Raw genomic sequence first — 19,029 nt, 5'->3', positions numbered from 1 at the left:
ATAGGTTGTGCTAACTAGTCCTTTGGTATCAGGAATTCTTTTAAGGGTAGTGTATAGTGTTGCTGTAAGATATAAAAAAGATTTTCTATAAATTACCATGTCGTTAAAAATCTGCAAAAGTGTTTATTCTGCAAGAGCATGGGGTGGGGGTGGAAGTTATCATGTGGCCAAATGTTCTGAATAACATGGCTCACTGCTTATGAGTGAGGAAACTTCTGTCAGGCTTCTGTAATTGCATCAGACTTTGACAATGTCAGGATACTAATTTATGTTTTACAAATCCAGTAAAATGGCAAAGAGAATGGGGAAAACAAAAATAAGCAACTCATCATGTCATGGAATGGACTTTTATGGTGACTTGGTCATGCAGCTGAGCATATAATTTATAGGGGTACTGGACTAGGCTTTCTGAAACTCTCCACTACAAAACATGCCTTCAATAAATCCAGATTCCTTCCTGCAACTGTATAAAATGTTGGATGCAGAGAACTGAGAGTTTGGGGTATTTTTTCCAAATATGGCTTACAAACCAGCACAAGTCCACACACAGCTGTGGAAAGCCAGCAACTCAACTCTTCTATGACTAAAAATGCATCAACAATGTTCAGCAGACATTAAAAGCCCATGAGCTCTCTCCCACTGCTTGTGAGTCAAATATGCCAGCGAAAAATAATGTAGGGGATGAGCACCTGTAATTAGGATCTGCCTTTCAATAAAAGGAATGCCAGGTGCATGGGAATAGCACTGTGTGATCCAGCCACTGTCAGCAGTGCAGGTGCCTGGACCTGGGCACAGTGGGCACCCTGTACCTGGGCAGGATGTGCCATGGCAATTACACAGCAAGCCCACACACGCTCTGCAGGACTACAGTGGTTCTGCTGACTGCAATATTAAAGTTATTGCTTGTTAACATAAGGAGACATTAGTGATGATCTCATTCCCTGGAGAAGAAGAATACAACAAGGCAGGGTTCTTCAGCTGCTGCTATCAGGAATGACCCCACTGGACCTGTCTAAAGAGGATGAGGAGTTGATGGGACAGACGTATTTTCACAGAATCAAGAATAAGCTGGGTTGGAAGGGATCCACAGGGATAATCAAGTCCACCTACACAACAGTACCCCCAAGAAGCACACCAAGTGCCTGAGAATATTCTCCTAACCCTTGTGAGGTCTGCCAGGCTCGGTGCTGTGACCACTGCCCTGGGGAGCCTGTTCCACCCTCTCTCTGGGTGAAGAACCTTTTCCACATATCCAACCTAAATCTCCCCCGATTCAGGTTCAGGCTGTCCTCTCAGGTCCTGTCCCTGGTCACCAGAGAGAAGAGATCAGTGTCTGCCCCTCCTCTCCCCCTCACAATGAAGCTGTAACTGCACTGGGGTCTCCCCTCAGTCTCCTCCAGGCTGAACAGACCAATGCACTCAGCTGCTCCTCACGAGGCTTCCCCTCAATGCCCTTCACCATCCTCATCACCTTCATTTGGACACTCCCTACAGCTTTATATCTTTTTTATATTGTGGCACCCAAAGCTGCCCCCAGCACTGGAGGTGAGGCTGCCCCAGGGCAGAGCAGAGGGGACAATCCCCTCCCTTGCCCAGCTGATGCTGTGCCTGATGTCCCCAGGACAGGGTTGTCCCTCTTGCTGCCAGGGCACTGCTGACCCATGTTCAACTTGCCATGGACCAGCATCCCCAGGTCCCTTTCCATGGCACTGCTTTCCAGAATTTCATTCCCCAGTCTGTACATCCAGGGTTGCACCATCCCAGGTGCAGATTCTGGCACTTCCCCTTGTTGAGCTTCCTGAGGTTGGTGATTGCCCAGTCCTCTCCTTTGTCCAGGTCTCTCTGCAGGGCTTCCCTGCCTTTGATGCAGTTTTAAACACATTTTCAAGCACTCAACAAGAGCCTACATTTTAGTTAAGAGCCAACCAGCAAACCAGGATGCTACAGTTCTCAAGACTGAGGTCTTTGGAAGAGATAAGATCAAATGAGAGCTACTTCTATTTCAGGTTTTTAAGGAATAATTTCCACCCACCCTTCCTAATCCATGGCTTTTATCTGCTTACATACTGACTACACACATGAGGAATCTGCAAAGAGCAGGTTGAAATTAGACACCGAACCTGATATGAAGGCACCACACGCATCCGAGGAAGGATGTGTGTAGTAGAATATGCTTAAAGAAGAATTCTATAACATGTGAATTACATAAAGGACTAATACCTGCCTCTGAAGATTAACAGACTCATAGTCTGTGACTGACCTCTACTCTCTCAGTGGTAGCTACAATATATTCTTGCCTCTCAGCTGACATGCTCCTTTTTGGAGTGTCAGTTTTCCTGCACATGCTGATTTTCCATCCTCCTAACTAGTCCTGATGGCTTGTCCCTCCTGCTACAGATCACAGTTTGTCATTTTGAAGACCCTTGCTGTGAAGGGGCCTTGGCTAGGAAGGACACCACTGCTATAATGACATTTTGCTCTTTACTATCCTCACCTATAAAACAGAGACAGTTCAGCTCAGTGGCTCTATTCTATTTGTTGGGGTTAAAAAGGCACCTAAGAACATCCAAGACAGCAGATAGGTGTTGTTTAGGTTTCACTTTATATATATATAGTATACACACACATATATATATATATATACACATACACACACATATATATATATATAGTATACACACATTCATTCTCTTTGCCACACAAAACTGTTTTGGAGAGGAACTGTTCTTTCCACAAGAGCAGTTTTCACTATTCACCACCTATTTTCCTGTTACTCAGAAGTTGGTGAAGCTGGTGGAAGCAGACACAATCACAAGTATCTTCCCAGTAAAACATCAAGAACAAGGAGTCAAAAACAGTTCCCAAGAACCCACAGCTCAAAATTTATATGTATAAAATCTTCTAAACAGTAAAAAGCACTTCTTTTTTTTTTTAACAGAAGAGAAAGGTCTCTTCGTTGGAGAAGATCTTCACAGTGTATAAGTCAACATCTGTTTCAAAAATGAAAAGCAACATAAACACATTTTTTTGCTGTTCAGTTTCTGTCATAGACCCCACAGAAAACAAATCTTCACAGTATCCAAGATCCAAACCTGGAAGAAGCCTTCATTCTCCATTAGCCAGAGAGACTGAATGTGGATCACCTTTCAAACTCAGCTATTTATCTGTGCTGGCAAAAATAAGAAGTTTGAATGCTGTCTCCTGCATCGAATAACCCTCTACACCTAACATCATTACCATGACAAAAAGAGTACTTATGATTCCTCCTACACAGGAGTAGAGGAAGAAAAACTTGTAAATTGGCAGTGACATCATCTGCTAGAAAGTGATTCACACTTCATGAAACAGCAGGGAAAATGAAATTTACTCCCAACCACCACAAAGCTCTTTCACTGAATCAGTGTGTGGCAGAAACGATAGTAGGAGACATAAATCCTTTCTCCATTTTCAAAAGACAAGGATTGTGTAATGAGCTAGAGTGCATAGAGCAAAATTATCATATACTGTCACTGAAATATATTTCCCCTGTGGTTTTGCCAAAAAAAGGTATGAAGCCAGGATAGAAAATAAAACAGGTGATGCTGGAGGCAGAAAGTGGATTAATACGCATCACCAGCGAGATGTGACTGGCTTACAAAGCAGTGCCTTGCATGACTGACAGCACTAGAAGATGAGCTGTTTAATATTCTCTCTGAAGTTGCCCTCTCCTCAGAACACAGCCATACCTAAATACACTGCAACCTCCACATCCCCTGCTCTGCTGATAACACGCTGAGGGAAGTGAAGAAAAATCTTAACACGTGGAGGATAACGTTTCCCCACATCCCTCTGAACCCTGCTGGACCCTGGCAAAAGGAGAAATGAAATAATTCCCTCGTTTTCCTACAGAATTCCTCAGATGTAGCTGCAACTACTATTTCTATTATAGCAATGCCCATGATGAGCAGATGTTTGCAGAGAAATGTGAAGGATCTTGCCTTGCCACAGACCGTGGTTGATGGAATTACGTGACTTCCAGGCAGGTATCATTTTCTGTCCACAGGTCAAAGCTTTGCAATCTCCTAATAAATTAGGCATGAGCACCAAGCAATAGGAGAGCTGCTGTTTATGAAGATGAATAAAGTTGCCTCCACTCTTTCAAATCTACCTTCAGCAAGAACTACCACATGCTGAAGAGGAATATTTATCAGGCTCTGCAGAGAAGACAAGTCTGAAGCTCCATTTCTGTGCTGAAGAAAAGGAAACAAAAGATTACAATAGCTGTAAATAGAGTAACCTACATTTTCCTTTTTCATTTTTCCTGCTCTGGTCCAACACAACAGAAGGACCCCAAACATAGAACATGTGACACTGCTTTGGGCCAAACCTCAGCAATCAGGTTCTGAAAGCTACCATACAAAACAACCATGATTTCAGCAAACTATTTACCTGGACATTAGTCAAAAAGTTTCCAGAACTTTGAGGACCAAACTGGGCACTGATTCAAGTGAGACCTTGAATACAGTTTTGCCACAACCACCATATGAATTTTATTATTTCACCCAGTTTTTATGGAAAATCCCAGCTGTACTGACAGCTTTTGTCATGATTCAGTGTCCTTTTTGGAGCACTGTGTTGACAAGCTGGAAACTGGCCACAAGCACAGGAAGAAAATAAATGAAATGTACCTTCCTGTTTCCATCCAATTTTGGAAAAGGCACTTGCATGGTGGAAAGTGGTAAGTCAGCCCACACCTGCTACAAGTTTCTTTCTTCCATTTTTAAATCAATTACCAATGTTAATAAATGGCTTATAAATAATTGCTTCAGTATAACCTCCTACACAATTATAAGCTCCAATAGAAAAATTAAATTTAAGCACTATATAAAACACACATTTGTGTAAAAGATGCCTAGGAAATATAGAAATTAATCTGAGCTTCTTATGATCTTAAGCCAAGCTGTGGCTCTCTTGATGCTGGAAGTAGAAAAGGAGTTATGTGAGCATGACTCTTCTCCTGACCTGGTCAGAACTCCATGCATGAAGGGTTCTCTGTTCATACAACACTTTTCTGGAATATCAACTTCTTCTGTGAGATATAAGCTTCCACTTGTTCAAGGAGCACTACCCAGCATCTGGCTGGTGCATTGTACTTCTGCAGGCCTTACTGTGTTTAGAGTCAGGCAAGAATCCCTTTATTTCAGTAACAGTTGTATTATGAGTAAAAGCTTATGTTTGTTTACACAGTTTTAAAAGTTTCTGTAATAACTATTCTCTGCCATTTCATAACATTTTTTTTCAATAGCATTAAAAAAATCAACCTAACAAAAAATTATGGAACAGTCCCATAATCCTTATTTTAGTATTATACAGCTGTTAAAGTGGAGTCTCACAGATCAATAAATGGATAAAAGGAGAGGCAAACCAATTACTGCCTCTTCTGAAAAACAGCTTCTCCCTCCACATACCTCTCCCTCCTGTCTGAGAGTGAAGTGGAAGTATTTGCTCTGTGTCACACTGCTACTTCTCTTTGGTGACCCAGCAGCGGAAGGATCACCAGTGGCTTTGTTGCCATTTTTACTGATGCTATCAAAATGCAGCAAACCACTAACCCTGGTTTTAGTAACAGTCAGATTTGTTGTTGTTTTTTTTTTTCTTTTTCCTTTTTTAACACCTTTTGCACCTCAGTATCAAAACCCACAGAAGCAAAACCTGTGCTAGAGTACTTAAATGCACAGCAAGACAGTCCAAATTAAGTAATATCTTCCTATGGCTTGGAAAACTCAATATACATATTACTCTAATATTTACCACTAATGAATGCTTAAATCTAAACTTCAATGTCAAGGTCAGCTTTTTTTGGAAATGTCAGGCCCTACAAGGAAATAACATAGCTGGAGGCAGAGGAATTTTATCTAGAGATTCAAGGGGATGGCAAGCTATCTTTTAAAGAAAAGGTTTATTTCAGGATTCTGGCTCAGTTCAAATTGTCACTAACATAGATTATTTATTTTTTATTATTATTATTATTATTATTATTATTATTATTATTATTATTATTATTATTATTATTATTATTATTATTATTATTATTATATAAACTTTTAAAAGCAGGCTGATCCTTCAAAGGATAGTTTAATAAACATGAACAGCTTTTTTTTTTCTTTGCTGGTTGACCACAGTGATCTAACACAGTCCTGACACTCCTGACCAAAAGTCCCCCAGGGAACTGGGGGAGACCCACGGGACAGGATGTCCAAGGGCAATTTGCACAGCTGCAACATTTCTATTATCCACTTGGCACACAGTTGCAGCTCAACACATTGGCAAAACTGTTGCAGGTGTACAGAAGGTTTTCATTGTCTCCTAAACAAGATAGATAAAATTTCCTTGTCAAAACATGGCTACCTTAATTTTTGACTAAAGGGTGGCTTTAACATCTACAGGATATTTTGCTGGAAAAGAAGATGTAAATGTACTTTTTTTTTTCCTCTAAGGAGAAAAATGTTTCACTGAGTCCATTTCAAATTTTAAAAACCTACAGCCCCTTTGAGCACGTGTGCTTTGAACTGTTGTTTCCCTTACACTCTGTAGGAGTGACGCATTAAGGAGATAACAGCTGCAACCACTGGTTACCAACAAATCACTCTCTAGGAGAAACTCTTTTAAAAGCAGCCATACCAATCAGCCTTGGGTGACACTTACAAGCAGACTGATCAAAAGAAAAATGTCCAGGATCCAGTGCAGCAGATATCAAAGCAAAATAAAAAGTTGTCTTTTTGCGAGGAGGAGGATTTACATGGTTTCCCAGCACTCTCCCTGGCAACAGACACCTGGAGACTCCCATCAATAACATGTCTCAAAGAAGGAGGAAACATCTTGGCCAATACAACATTTTCCTCTGACAGTGGTAATACATCATTTTATTTGCTATGGCAACTGTTCCTGCAGCACTTATATCTCAGGGAGCAGAGGTAAGACAGTTCACCTCTTTCAAAAATTTCCGAGCACAAGAGGCAAATTAGTTCCAAAACAAATTAGTATAAACGAACTGGAAAATCCCAACATGCAGTTTTGCCAAAAAAATCTACCAAAAGTAATTTTTCAAATTTTTAAAAATATACAAAATATTTCAGCATCCCTTTCTTTTCTATTCAGCTTCTTATTCACATTAAAAAATGAGTGGGTAGATTCAGTATGTTCTTTGACAGCTTATTCTGTTCCCAATCTGCACACAGCTCCTGTCCGTCTTTCAGAAAAATGGATGAGACAAGAAAAACAAAAAACAAAAAAGGCAACAAAAATATTCTTCAGATTCGCAAGTGTGTCCTTCCTATTTCAGCACTTCTTAAGACCTATTAGCCAATTTGCTTTCCTAGTGATATGAAAACCCTTCTTACCTGCTAAAGATGCACTTCCACTACCAGTGCCATCCTTCCATCCTCAGGGAAGGACCTTCCCTGCATTGGCAGTGACAGGGATCATTCCTCTGGAAAGGATCATCTAACTCAGCAGCAGAACAGCTGGCTCCAGCCTCTGCTCTCAGAAGCCACTGCACAATTATGATCTCCTTTTAACATAATTACCTTGATAAGCTATACATTCATCTTTGGGAGGATTAACATTAATGATTTCTTAATCCCTCTGTTTCGTATTTCAAAACAGGAGTTGCCATCCCATGTATTTACTCATTTTCTGGTATTTCAAATGGCTTCTCCAAAGTTACTGTATGCTAGAATCTGTAACAGGATTTCTCTGCAAAATAAAAGCTTTTTATATGCACAAATGACTACTCAGTGTAAAATATACATCAATGCATGATTTTTAAAACACTAAGGAAGGCTTACAGGTTTTATAGGGACCAGTAAACATGGCTTTGCCATGCTGGTATCTTTTTTATGGGCCTTTTTATGGACACTTGAAAAAACCCATCCCAAAAACTCAAATCAAAACACAAATTCATATATATTTGCTCTTTGCCTTGTAAAAGGTCTTCCCCTATCCTATCTCTCCTTGCTCCCAAACAGCAGCCAGTAAAATATAGTTTCTTCACTGATTTGCAGGAGCTATTTTTCCCAGCTGGGTTCTTAAGCTGCACACTGCACCCTGTAAAAAATATTTAGTCTGATTTACAAAATCTATTTCTCTCCTGTGGCCTTTAAGCTGCTGTTTCAAAAGTGATAAAGGTGTTCTCATTCAGACTTTTATTGTTCCTGGGCCCCTTGCCACCTGTTTTTATTTTCTCCCCTTCCACTTTCTTCCCAGCTTTTTTTGCTCAGGCACCACGCTTGTCCATCAGAGCTGATGCTGAGTAACAGAATCAAACAAGCTCGTTTCTGCTCAAAAGTGCAAATTGTTGCAACTGTGAATGAAAGTGTTGTCCTAGAGACTAAAATCAAATTCAAGTATATTTAAATACTGATAGTATAGTATATTTAAGTATAGTATATTTAAGTATACTTATAGTTTAGTATATTTAAGTACTATCAAATTCAAGTATATTTAAATATAATCCTTTATGTACTTGCCAAGCTTCTCTTCTGAAGCCATCATTGCTCTTTGATGATCTGATTTTTGAGTTGTCCCCTCTGTCACTTGTCCCACTGCATCTCTGGCTGGGTGAGCAGGGCAAACATGCCAGCACCCCAGCAGAGCAGTCCAGTTCCTAAGGAAAGAAATGCAAGCAGTTTCTCTGTTTCAGTCACAGTCTGATTCACTGAGAAGGAAAACAACAAAAAGAAAAGATGCCTAAGCATTTTCACAAGAAGGCTTAAATTAAAAAAGATTATAACTGCCTGCAAAAACTACAGGCTCCATGAAGCATCCTTGCCCTACCAACCTACTAAAAGCATTTTGAATTTGTGCATGTAATTATGCATGTGGCTGTGTCCATAAAATTCATGTGTATTACTGAGTGTGTAATGCAAAAGCAGAAATAGAGATAAAACAGGCTAAAAAAATCACAAAGCTAACACTAGACAATTAGCTGTTTGTCCACATGTTTCAACTAAAAGTTTATTCAAAGCACACTCCATCTTTTGTCTGATAGATCTACCTCCACTATCACCTCAGATAAGATAATAAATGTGACTTGATATAAGGATCTTTTTTCTTAATGTCTGTCCTCATTAATATATTCTACTTCAAAGGAATGAAGTAGTTCATACAAAGTTCAAATGAATATGGTTTGATTTTGCAAAAAGTATCCTTCTTTTGAGTGTTGCCACTTACTTCATCACTGCAGAGTGAATTAAACATGAATTCATGATAAAATCATCAAAATGCAAAAACAAAGTGACAGTAGAGGGATCAAAGGCACCTTCTTAGTTGCCAGAGAAATCAAAACAGCAAATGAATTTGAAGTACACAGTGCTCACACAATCTCCTAGGACAAGTGCACATGAAGTATCTGAATAAACTCTCCATCCTTGTGTTCCAGCAGCAGAACTGAAATGAACAGAGGATGAATTCATTATTATTATTTCACTCAGATGGGGTAAGAGTCATCAGATTAGCTGCTGGCACTTCTGAAAGGCGCTGTGACAGGTCACCAAGAGTCTCTCACCGTCACTGCGCGAGTCGAGTGGGCACAAGAAATTCACATCCAACTTTTTCAGAGTGCTCTTAATCAGAAACACACCAATTGCATCAGTTTTGAGAGCACAGAAGAAAGTGTATTAAAGGGTTCAGGTTCACAGGCTGAACATTGAGAATGAAATGCAGCTTTTCAGGATGGGCATTCAGAAGCAATACTGCACAAAAAATATGTGGTGTAGGACTGAATTTTTCTCAAGGGGTCTCACTTTCCCCATGCTGCTCTGTGCTGTCTTCAGCTAGGGCAAGAGGCTCTGGAGATGTCACTTGTAATATTATTTTATCTAATATGGAAGCTGTCCAGTCCACTTACTCGTTACACAAAGACAACAGACAAAATAGCATATGGTCATGATTTGCAGTCACAGCTGCCCTTGCTGGGATTTGAAAGGGGAAAGGCTCCATATCCATTACTACCTCCCTGAAAACATCATCCTCCAGGGCATAAGAATTGTCTCTTTTGTTAGTTATTGTAATTCTCTGATTAATAATGATAGTGTTGATTTAAATATGGGCAAGAGAGGCAGCAAAGCACTATCAGATCAGCACTGAATACAATAAGAGGTGCAGTGCTGCTCTGGGGGGACCCAAGTCCCATTCCCATGAGCCGCATGTCCCACCACCAGAGCGACTCTGCAGGTGTTTTTAAGGTGGCTGCTGAGGTCTTTGGTGAGGGCAGAAAGAGGGACATGTCCCCCTGCTCCCCTCCCATGGGCAGCCTTGGCTGTCAGGATGGGGCTCAATTTCTCACCCAGGTGAAGGTCCCATATCCAAGGAAAACCCCTTATGCTCCTGGGCTGCTGGACCTGGAGTGTATCGAGTAATGAGGAGAAAGTCAGAAAGACTTTGCATGCCCTGCTCTCCCCTAACTATCTGTCATGGATCTAAATAAGATAATATAAATGGTTGAACCATGAATGTTATTTATTTTAATGCATGAAGGAAGGATGACATTCTAATGCTTTTCAGATGATGTTTCAAGGAAGAGAAGAACCTAAGGCAAGCATTTGTAAAGTTCACCTTAATGAAGAGTGTGTAATACCCTTGAAGGATTAAGCAGTCCTGGCCTTGGCATATTCATCATTCTGCTCTTGTCACAGCACTTGATTGAATGTTTTTTCAGGAGGTAGAGATTAAATTGAACCAGAACTAATTGAAGGTATATTTAATAAAAGCATCATCATTGTAATGAGTATACAACTGCTACACTAATGCTGAATAATGTTTAAGCTACTACTGAACAAGTCCATATTGTTTCACCTAATAGGATTCACTGATTACCAAATAATTAATTCTACCCTAAATTTGCAACACAATGTGAAAATGTGAAACCTGCTCATAAATTAATTAATTCTCAAGTCAATAAAAGAGACAAGTCTCTGAGACTTACAACTGCTTCTTCTGAAATCAATCAAGGTATTATCACTTACTTGAGTCATACAGGATTGGTTTAGGTGCTTTGAGCACTTAGTGTAGTTATTACATTGTAATCATGTGTAATACAAGTCTGGCAGACATGGGTGAAACACTGAGCAGCCAAAGCTGCTCTGAACCTTTTACTTGTCCTCAATTACACTGATGTCCCTTTCCACAGCTTCAAAACTCTTACTTGCACTCTTACCTTTTTTCCCACCCTGCCACACACTCTCCATGTAGATGTCCTGCCCCTCTGGTCAGGACACTGAATTTGAAGATGATATTATGACTGTTACTTCCCATTTTCTAGTTCACTTGTACAAGCTCTTGGCACACTGGTTGTGAACACTGCTTACAGAGCCAGGAAAGCAAATAGCATAACAGATCAGCTCTTAAAAATTAAGTGTTCTTGAAAACAACAATAACCAACCAAACAAACAACCCCACAAACAAACAAAGGAATCAATAAATAAATAATCTACAGCCACAAGTCACAGTATACATCCTCATTCCTGGAAATAAATTTCTTTGTTCAGTCAGGGCTTGAATTACCACACGCTAGATGGAATTTTAACTTCCTCTTCCATCCTTTATACTCTAAGGAATAGCAACATCTATTGGGCCCTATCACGCAGGCCTGGCAGGTACAACCACAGAGATTTCTGCAGTCCTTCCAAAACCAACCCAACTAATTTTCTCATCTGGTATGAGAAGACCAGGAAAGCAATATTATTCTTTAAACGGTAGGGGGTAAGAACTTTTAGCTCTCCCACTGAGGCAAAGACATTCTCTGATTACCATTGTTCTTGAGGATATGGAAAGGAACTGGAACCAGTCTTAACCTCAGCATTTACCATCACTAATCCTGGCTCTTCCATCACCCCATCACCCTACAACATCTCCGTCTCTGCTTCTATTTCTCATTTATGCTTATGGGTTTCAAATAGTTTAGTCAAATACCTTTGTAAGATATTTGCCAGTATTTACTTACTTTACAGGAAGTAAATACTCAGAAGGTTTCAAAAATGATATGAAAACACCATTTCAGGGGCCAGCAAAGAGCTTTAACATGATAAAGGGTATTGCCAAATGATGCTACTTCCATTCAATTTCTCTAACCATGTAAACCAAAAAAGCTTTCAATACACCATTTAAACAAGTACTGGAGTTCCTCATTCAATCTCACAATTCCTGTAAAAACTCATTTTAGGGTCCCCAGCATTTAAAAAAATTAATACAGGAAAGTATTTGCTGGTGCTTTTTATTTCTCCCTCCACAGCTTTTAAAAGAAATTCCAGAAAACTTTCAAATTGTCTTGGAAATATTATGGATATCAGAGCAACTTTCCTGCAAATTTCTGTCTGTCTGCCCTTCAATGCAAGCAAAAAGCCATTCAGCTCCCTTCTACAAGGCCTGACTTGCCTTAATTAAGTAAGGAACAGAAACCTGAGAAGTTAAATCGTGGTAAAAATGCCAGAGCCGAGGGAATGCAGCAATCAGAGCTACATGAGTTAGACAACAGCTCCAACATCATGTCTGAACACTGTTCAAACAACGCAAGTACTTGTAAACTATTAAAAAAAAAAGGCAAAAAAAAAGCACTAAGTCCCCAGAAAAGACTGCTATGAACAAGCCAAGCTTTATTCAAGCGCATCTTAAAAGAAAAGTAAGGGAAGAGGTATTTCCCAGAAGATGTAGAAAAACTACTCAATTTTCTGGATGTCTCTCTCCTTCTGGTAGCTTGACACTTCTTTCTCATTTCTTACGTCACATCAGTCATAAATCAAAAACAGAAAAGCAGCGTAATAGGTGGCAAAAAACATCCAGAAGGTGAGATAACACCCAAGGAGTGGAGCTGGCCATGGCAAATAGCCGTTAAATTGACAAAAGGAAGTGAAAATGGAAATAATCAACTCCAACCTGGCCCAGAGAGCAGACAGAGAGCAAAGGCACATCCAGCCTCTTTGACTGCCCTGTTCTGCCCTGACACCACAACAAAGGAGGAGGAAAAGGCACCGGATGAATTGTTTCCCTTTTTTCTTTTAAACGAGAAACTTTGTAAATTCACTTGATTCCTCCCTATTATATGGGCCATAGAAATTTTGAAAAAATGTCTCTGCAAGGCCCACTAAATAGAGAAGAGGGAAATGAAAAAATCATCTTGGGTTTCTTGTTGGGGTCCCAAAAGAGGTTTCAATCGTCTTGGATTTTACAGGCATTTGCCCAAGACAAATGTGCCCTAAAACACTTATAATCCAAATACCTGTAATATAAAGATTGCTACACCCACCTTAAATTGGGGTAAATCAGTAGTTATCTGGAGTCTCAGCAGCAGAGCAGAAGTGGAACAGAGATTCCTGTCTCCATTAGACCATCCTTCCTCACAAAATTGTTCTTAATTCCATTATTTCCCTTTTTTTCTTCTGTTCCCTCCACACTCTTAATTGTACTAATAAATAGTAGGAGATAAGTGTATTAATTTACAGTTTAATTAATTAAATGTTCAAATGTATCTGCAAAAATATTGTCCTACAAGGCAAATACTTATAATTATCCTGCAGAAGTGAGTGGATTCATGGTACCTAACAGAATTTTTCTCTTCTCACCCAACTTCTTCCATAAACTGCTGTTTTATTTCCTCTCAACCCATGAGATATAGAGCAGGGGTTTACAATGGCTAATATATGGAGCCTGATTCTGTACAGGGGGAGCAAAGTGAAATATCTAATACACAGGTCAGGGACATGTAAAATGGAGTCCAGACTCTTCATCATTGTATCCATAATTCAGTTTAGTCCCCCCAGAGTTGCTCTGAAGGCCTGTGGAAATCACAGCCATAAAATATTTATTGTTATACAGAGGCACCAAAAAGGTCAGAGGCGTGTGTTTAGTTTAGCAGCCTTCATAATTAATGCTGGGGTTTTTTTGGATAACTTGCCTCTGAGTTTGTGTTTGTTGAGGAAAAATGAGTTGTTGCATTTCCCATAACAGCTGTGTTCAAATTAATTGCAGGCCTCTCTCTTTCACCTCTTCTCTCACATCTCCTCACCTGCACACACACACACTCTTGCTCTCCCTCAAGCATGAAGAAGGTTGGAATTATTTTGGGCAGGGAACAAGTTCCCCTTTTTGAGTTAAACCACACCTGTGGGGTTTCCTCTTAATGATGCCTGGTAAATGAGGTCCTATACCAAGTCAGGAGCCACCCCATGTATTTTAATGAGTTGCAGAGGAAGAAGTCTACCTGTGCTTGAAGGGAGCAACATTCACTCCATACCAATTAGGTTACATATATTGGGCAGTATATCATGCCCATGCTGATATAAATTAGAAAAGCATCATTAATTACACAATATTCATAGCTATAATGGATAATAAAGTATAAATAATTAAAGTAGGGAAGTAGCTTAGCTTTGTTTTAATTATCAAACCACTGGAATCATGCTGATTTACATGAAGTAGTTCTCAACTAACTCTTTCCTGAAAAAGAGAAAAAAAGTCTTTGCAAATGTTAAGAGTTCAGCACACTTCACACTAGAGCTGATGAATTCTCATGCCAAAATTTGCATATTAAGAAGACACAAAAGCAAGGACTGTGTCTTTAGTCTGATGATGTGAAGGCACAAGCAAATGCATTTGGTGGCATCCTTTTGATTCATTAGCAACTAATGCTGGGAGGAGCCTCCATGAGACCTTAGGCACAGAACCTTTCACCTCTGCGACTCTGAAGTTTGGCAAGTTTCTTTCACCTCTGAAGGTTAAACAAGAAAGATTTAGAACCTCTGCCATGTAAATTTAGTGACAGATCCTTCTCCCACCCCACTAAAACAGAAAGAAAAATCTTTAGATTGTTTATACTAAGTGAAAGAAAATAAGACAACCTTCCACATGCAGTTTGTCAATCTTAAAGGACAAAATTTCTTTTTTTCCTCTCTGTCATATGTGTCCTGCTGAATTATCCTTCAGAAATAGCATCTCACCAAATATTCCTCCCAAAAGCATATTGTAAATTAAAATCACGTGAGGGTTGGCAGAACAAATTATCTTACTCTGTTAGTTTATCCATCTTACTGGCTCTATTTTGAAAACTAATTACTAGAGCAAATTATGATTCAATACACAATGTATGCAGCAATTATTTTTTTTTCTCTCACTAAAATATTTTTTTGTAATGCAATGTTTCCACTGGTTTGTGACCATTTTAAATAATCAAGGTAAAAATACCCTGCTAGCTGAAGCAATCTAGAAAACATAATTTATGACTGTATGGATTGTTTAGATTGTTTCTGTAGAGAAATAAATTCTTTTTTTTTTTTCCTTTTAAATCCACTTTAAAAAGATTACTTATTTTTAATTGTCCTTCAGTATGCTAAAAAAAAAAAAAAAAAAAAAACAAAAAACACCATCATACAAACTACCACTTTAAGGTAAAATGTAAAATTTAGGAAACAGAAAACAATGCAAACACCATTGTGAAAATTCTTTTATGAAAAATACTTAGAATTCCTGTAGGAGAAGAAAATTCACTTATTAAATCCAGCAAAAAAAGAATCAATATAATGGAGAACAACTCTCTGAAATTCAGTGAGCTTTTTACATTTTTAGTAAAGTTAAAAAGTTCACTTACCAGAAATCAATAGAAATACAGATATACAGAATAATGTGTAATAAAGCTGCAGCGTTGATTGCATTAGTAACTGCAGACATCTAAAGGCTTCTGTATAAAAAGGTCTGCTTCTCAGTTTTGTATAGAACACAGTGATTTGTGTCATCCACCTTCCTTCATTTCACAGATGAAAGTTTAATATTTTTTCACTCCTTTGTTTGGTTAAGATGCTCCTCTAAGTTCTACCATTATAAAATGATGAGTGAAAATGCATTTATCACCTAGAACACAAACTTTGTTAATTTCATTTTTCTTTTTAACTTTTATGAATTTGTACACACTAAGCTAGACTATACTTTTGAACGAATTAAAGATCTGATTATCAGTAAGATGTAACAATATTTTGGGTACAGTATATCATTGTCCTATTTCTGTGTATGCAGAAATTCAGATGCAGATCTGCATATATTCCTATCTGTAGTTGCATGCACATTCCAAACCAGCCAATGGAACCTCTTGTACATGTCAATTCAACCCTGTTTAGATAATCACTAAAACCCTAGAGATCAGATATTTTGTGCTATTTCTCCAGTGCACCCAGGATGGACTTGATGATTCCAACACTAAAGTGAAACTTCTGTTTCTTCTTGCCATTTCCTCCCTTTTACTTTCCATCTCAGCTGAAGTAAGTTATTTCTATATTTACACAGAGATGTATCACTGAGCACAAACTTTAGGTGTGGAAAATTTTATGGCTTTCAATTTTATTTTTCTTTCAAAAAATATTTGTTCATTTAAACCAAAACCAGCTGTTCTCTTTTCTGGGTCATCTCCAAATTGCACTGTATTCGATTTATTTTTCTTTGAGGTGTGACTCCTAGTCTAATTCCTCCTTTATATTTTCAAAGTTCATGCCTGTGTGACTCCAATCTAAATCAATATCTAAACCCTATGGAATTAAGTGCTTTTGCAAATGTAACCTTTTGTGACAGAGTATCTGCGTGTGCTCCAAAGCAGATTCTGCAAAAATAAAACCATCTTTGCAAAATCTGCAGGTCGGATCCTTCTCAGCTCCCCTTAGTCACTTCACTGGCACCGTGGGTTTCTGTGCATGCTCTAGATCATCTTGAGTCACAGATGCCACAGACAGCAAGGCAATAATTGAGGCACTGTGGTTCCAGCTAGCAGGGAACAGCCATGCTCTTCTCCAAGAACTGGAATCCTCATGGCTTGGGTGCAGGAGGCGTCCCACAAGATGACACAGCTGCCCACAGTGCAAAGTCTCCTTCCTGCTAGAGGTGCTCCTGTCACCCCAAAAATAAAAAGCAGTTGAAACCATCCTGTGTGGTCACCAATTGTTGCGGTGCTGTTGGGGTCCCCAGGATGAGGTGAGAGATGAGAATTGACTCCAAGTTCTCAGAAGGCTTTTATATATTATATCATATTATATTGTATTGTATTATATTGTATTATATTATATTATATTATATTATATTATATTATATTATATTATATTATATTATATTATATTATATTATATTATATTATATTATATTATATTATATTATATATAACATTACATTGCATCATATTGATACATTAAAACTATGCTAAAGAAAGAGAAAGGAGATATCAGAAAGCTAGAAAGGAGTGATAATAAAAACTCGTGACTGACCAGAGTCCCGACACAGCTGGGCTAGGATTGGTCATTAAGTTAAAACAATTCACATGCTGGGTAAACAATTCCCCAAATCACATTCCAGAGGAGCAAACCACGGAGAAGCTGAGGCCTCTCATCTTGCCAGGAGAAGAAATCCTGGATAAGGGATTTTTCATAAAATATCACAGTGACAATCCTGTGGAGAGCATTTCAAGTCTATGTTTTCTTGGGTAGAAGCAGGCAAAATGAGCTCTCAAATTGGAAGATATAATTGATACTAAAGGCCTTACTCCCCATCAATCTCTACCCTACCCATAATGGTCCTTACTGAAACAATGCCTAACTAGAGATAGAGCAAGGAGCTAATGTCGAGTATTAGCAAATATTTCCTTAGAGAGTCAGTTGTTACTTTTTGTGAAAAGTGCATATTATATGGCTCTCTGCAGATATTTACTATATGTATTTTGTTGTATTGATCAGTAGTGCTGGATTAACATTTTAATAGTATGGTAAATGCAGTTTTGTAGTTAAAAGGTAACTTTTGTAGTTAAACTAGGAACTATGTATGTGGGATATTTTTTTAAGAAAGAATGAGGTACTCACACCAGATAGCAGCCACAGGATACCTAAATCTTTCAGAGATAAAGAATTTATTGCTCTCTCATCAGAAGAAATGAACTTCTTCCTGCCTCGCTCAGACGTGAAGATGCTGTTAGGATTCAGAGGAAGAAGCTGACACTGACCAGACAGAATCCTGTGTTTGAATGGAATTCATGCATCATGGATGAGGTGTATGAATATGCAACAGGCTGTTGTTTTTAAGGGTTAATCCTCTGTTAACGGGTGTTGTTTTTTGGCCTTATGCTGCCCAGAAAAAGCTACTGGGAACTGTCCATAACTCTTGGTTTCTGTTGTCTCATATTGCCCTAATCCAAATTGTCCCGATTTTTATTACTCTAATTATATTACTATTTTTATAACCACGTTATTACTAATAAATTTTTAAAATTTTAAAAACAAGTGATTGGCATTTTTGACACTTTTCAAAGAATCACTGCCAAAAAGAAGCCTGTGGAAGTGAGGTCAGCACCCTTTCTGATCTGCCTGCTGGAGGGAGGCATTTGGGAGCATCCCATGTTTTGTTCCAGCACGGCGGGTGCCAGACACAGCAGCAGCCCTTCCAGAAGGACGAGGCACTTCCATCCATAAAGCACGAGAGACACAGAGCACCCTGCCCACACAGAGCCTGTGGCAGCTCCCCTGAAACGCAGCTCCTTCCCCGCCAGCAGCCCCGGCCCTGCCCCCAGAGTCTGATGGAAAAGCAGAACACGCACCTGGTGATCAAGCCTGGAAGTCTGTCGCCTTGTCTGACCTCCAGATGGGTGACACTCCTCCTTCTCTAGCCTGGAAGAGAAGGAAAATATTCATAGGATCTGCCCTGTGATTTTAGGGCCACTTCTTGCCTGTGAAAAATGCCAATCACTTGGGTTTTTTTTTTAAATTTTAAAAGATTATGATAATAAAATGGTTATAAAAATAGTAATATAATTAGAGTAATAATAATTTGGACCATTTGGATTAGGACAATGTGAGACAACAGAAACAAAAAGTTATGGACAGTCCAGGTACCTCTTTCTGAGCAACATAAGCGCTGAACCAGGTTAATAGAGGATTAACCCTAAAAACAACAGCCTGTTGCATATTCATACACCTCACACATGATGCATAAATTCCATTCAAACACAGGATTCTGTCTGGTCAGTGTCAGCTTCTT

Source organism: Molothrus ater, chromosome 3 (genome assembly GCF_012460135.2).
Source record: "Molothrus ater isolate BHLD 08-10-18 breed brown headed cowbird chromosome 3, BPBGC_Mater_1.1, whole genome shotgun sequence".
NCBI classification, from domain to species: Eukaryota; Metazoa; Chordata; class Aves; order Passeriformes; family Icteridae; genus Molothrus; species Molothrus ater.
Note: the sequence above shows the minus strand (reverse complement) of the source record.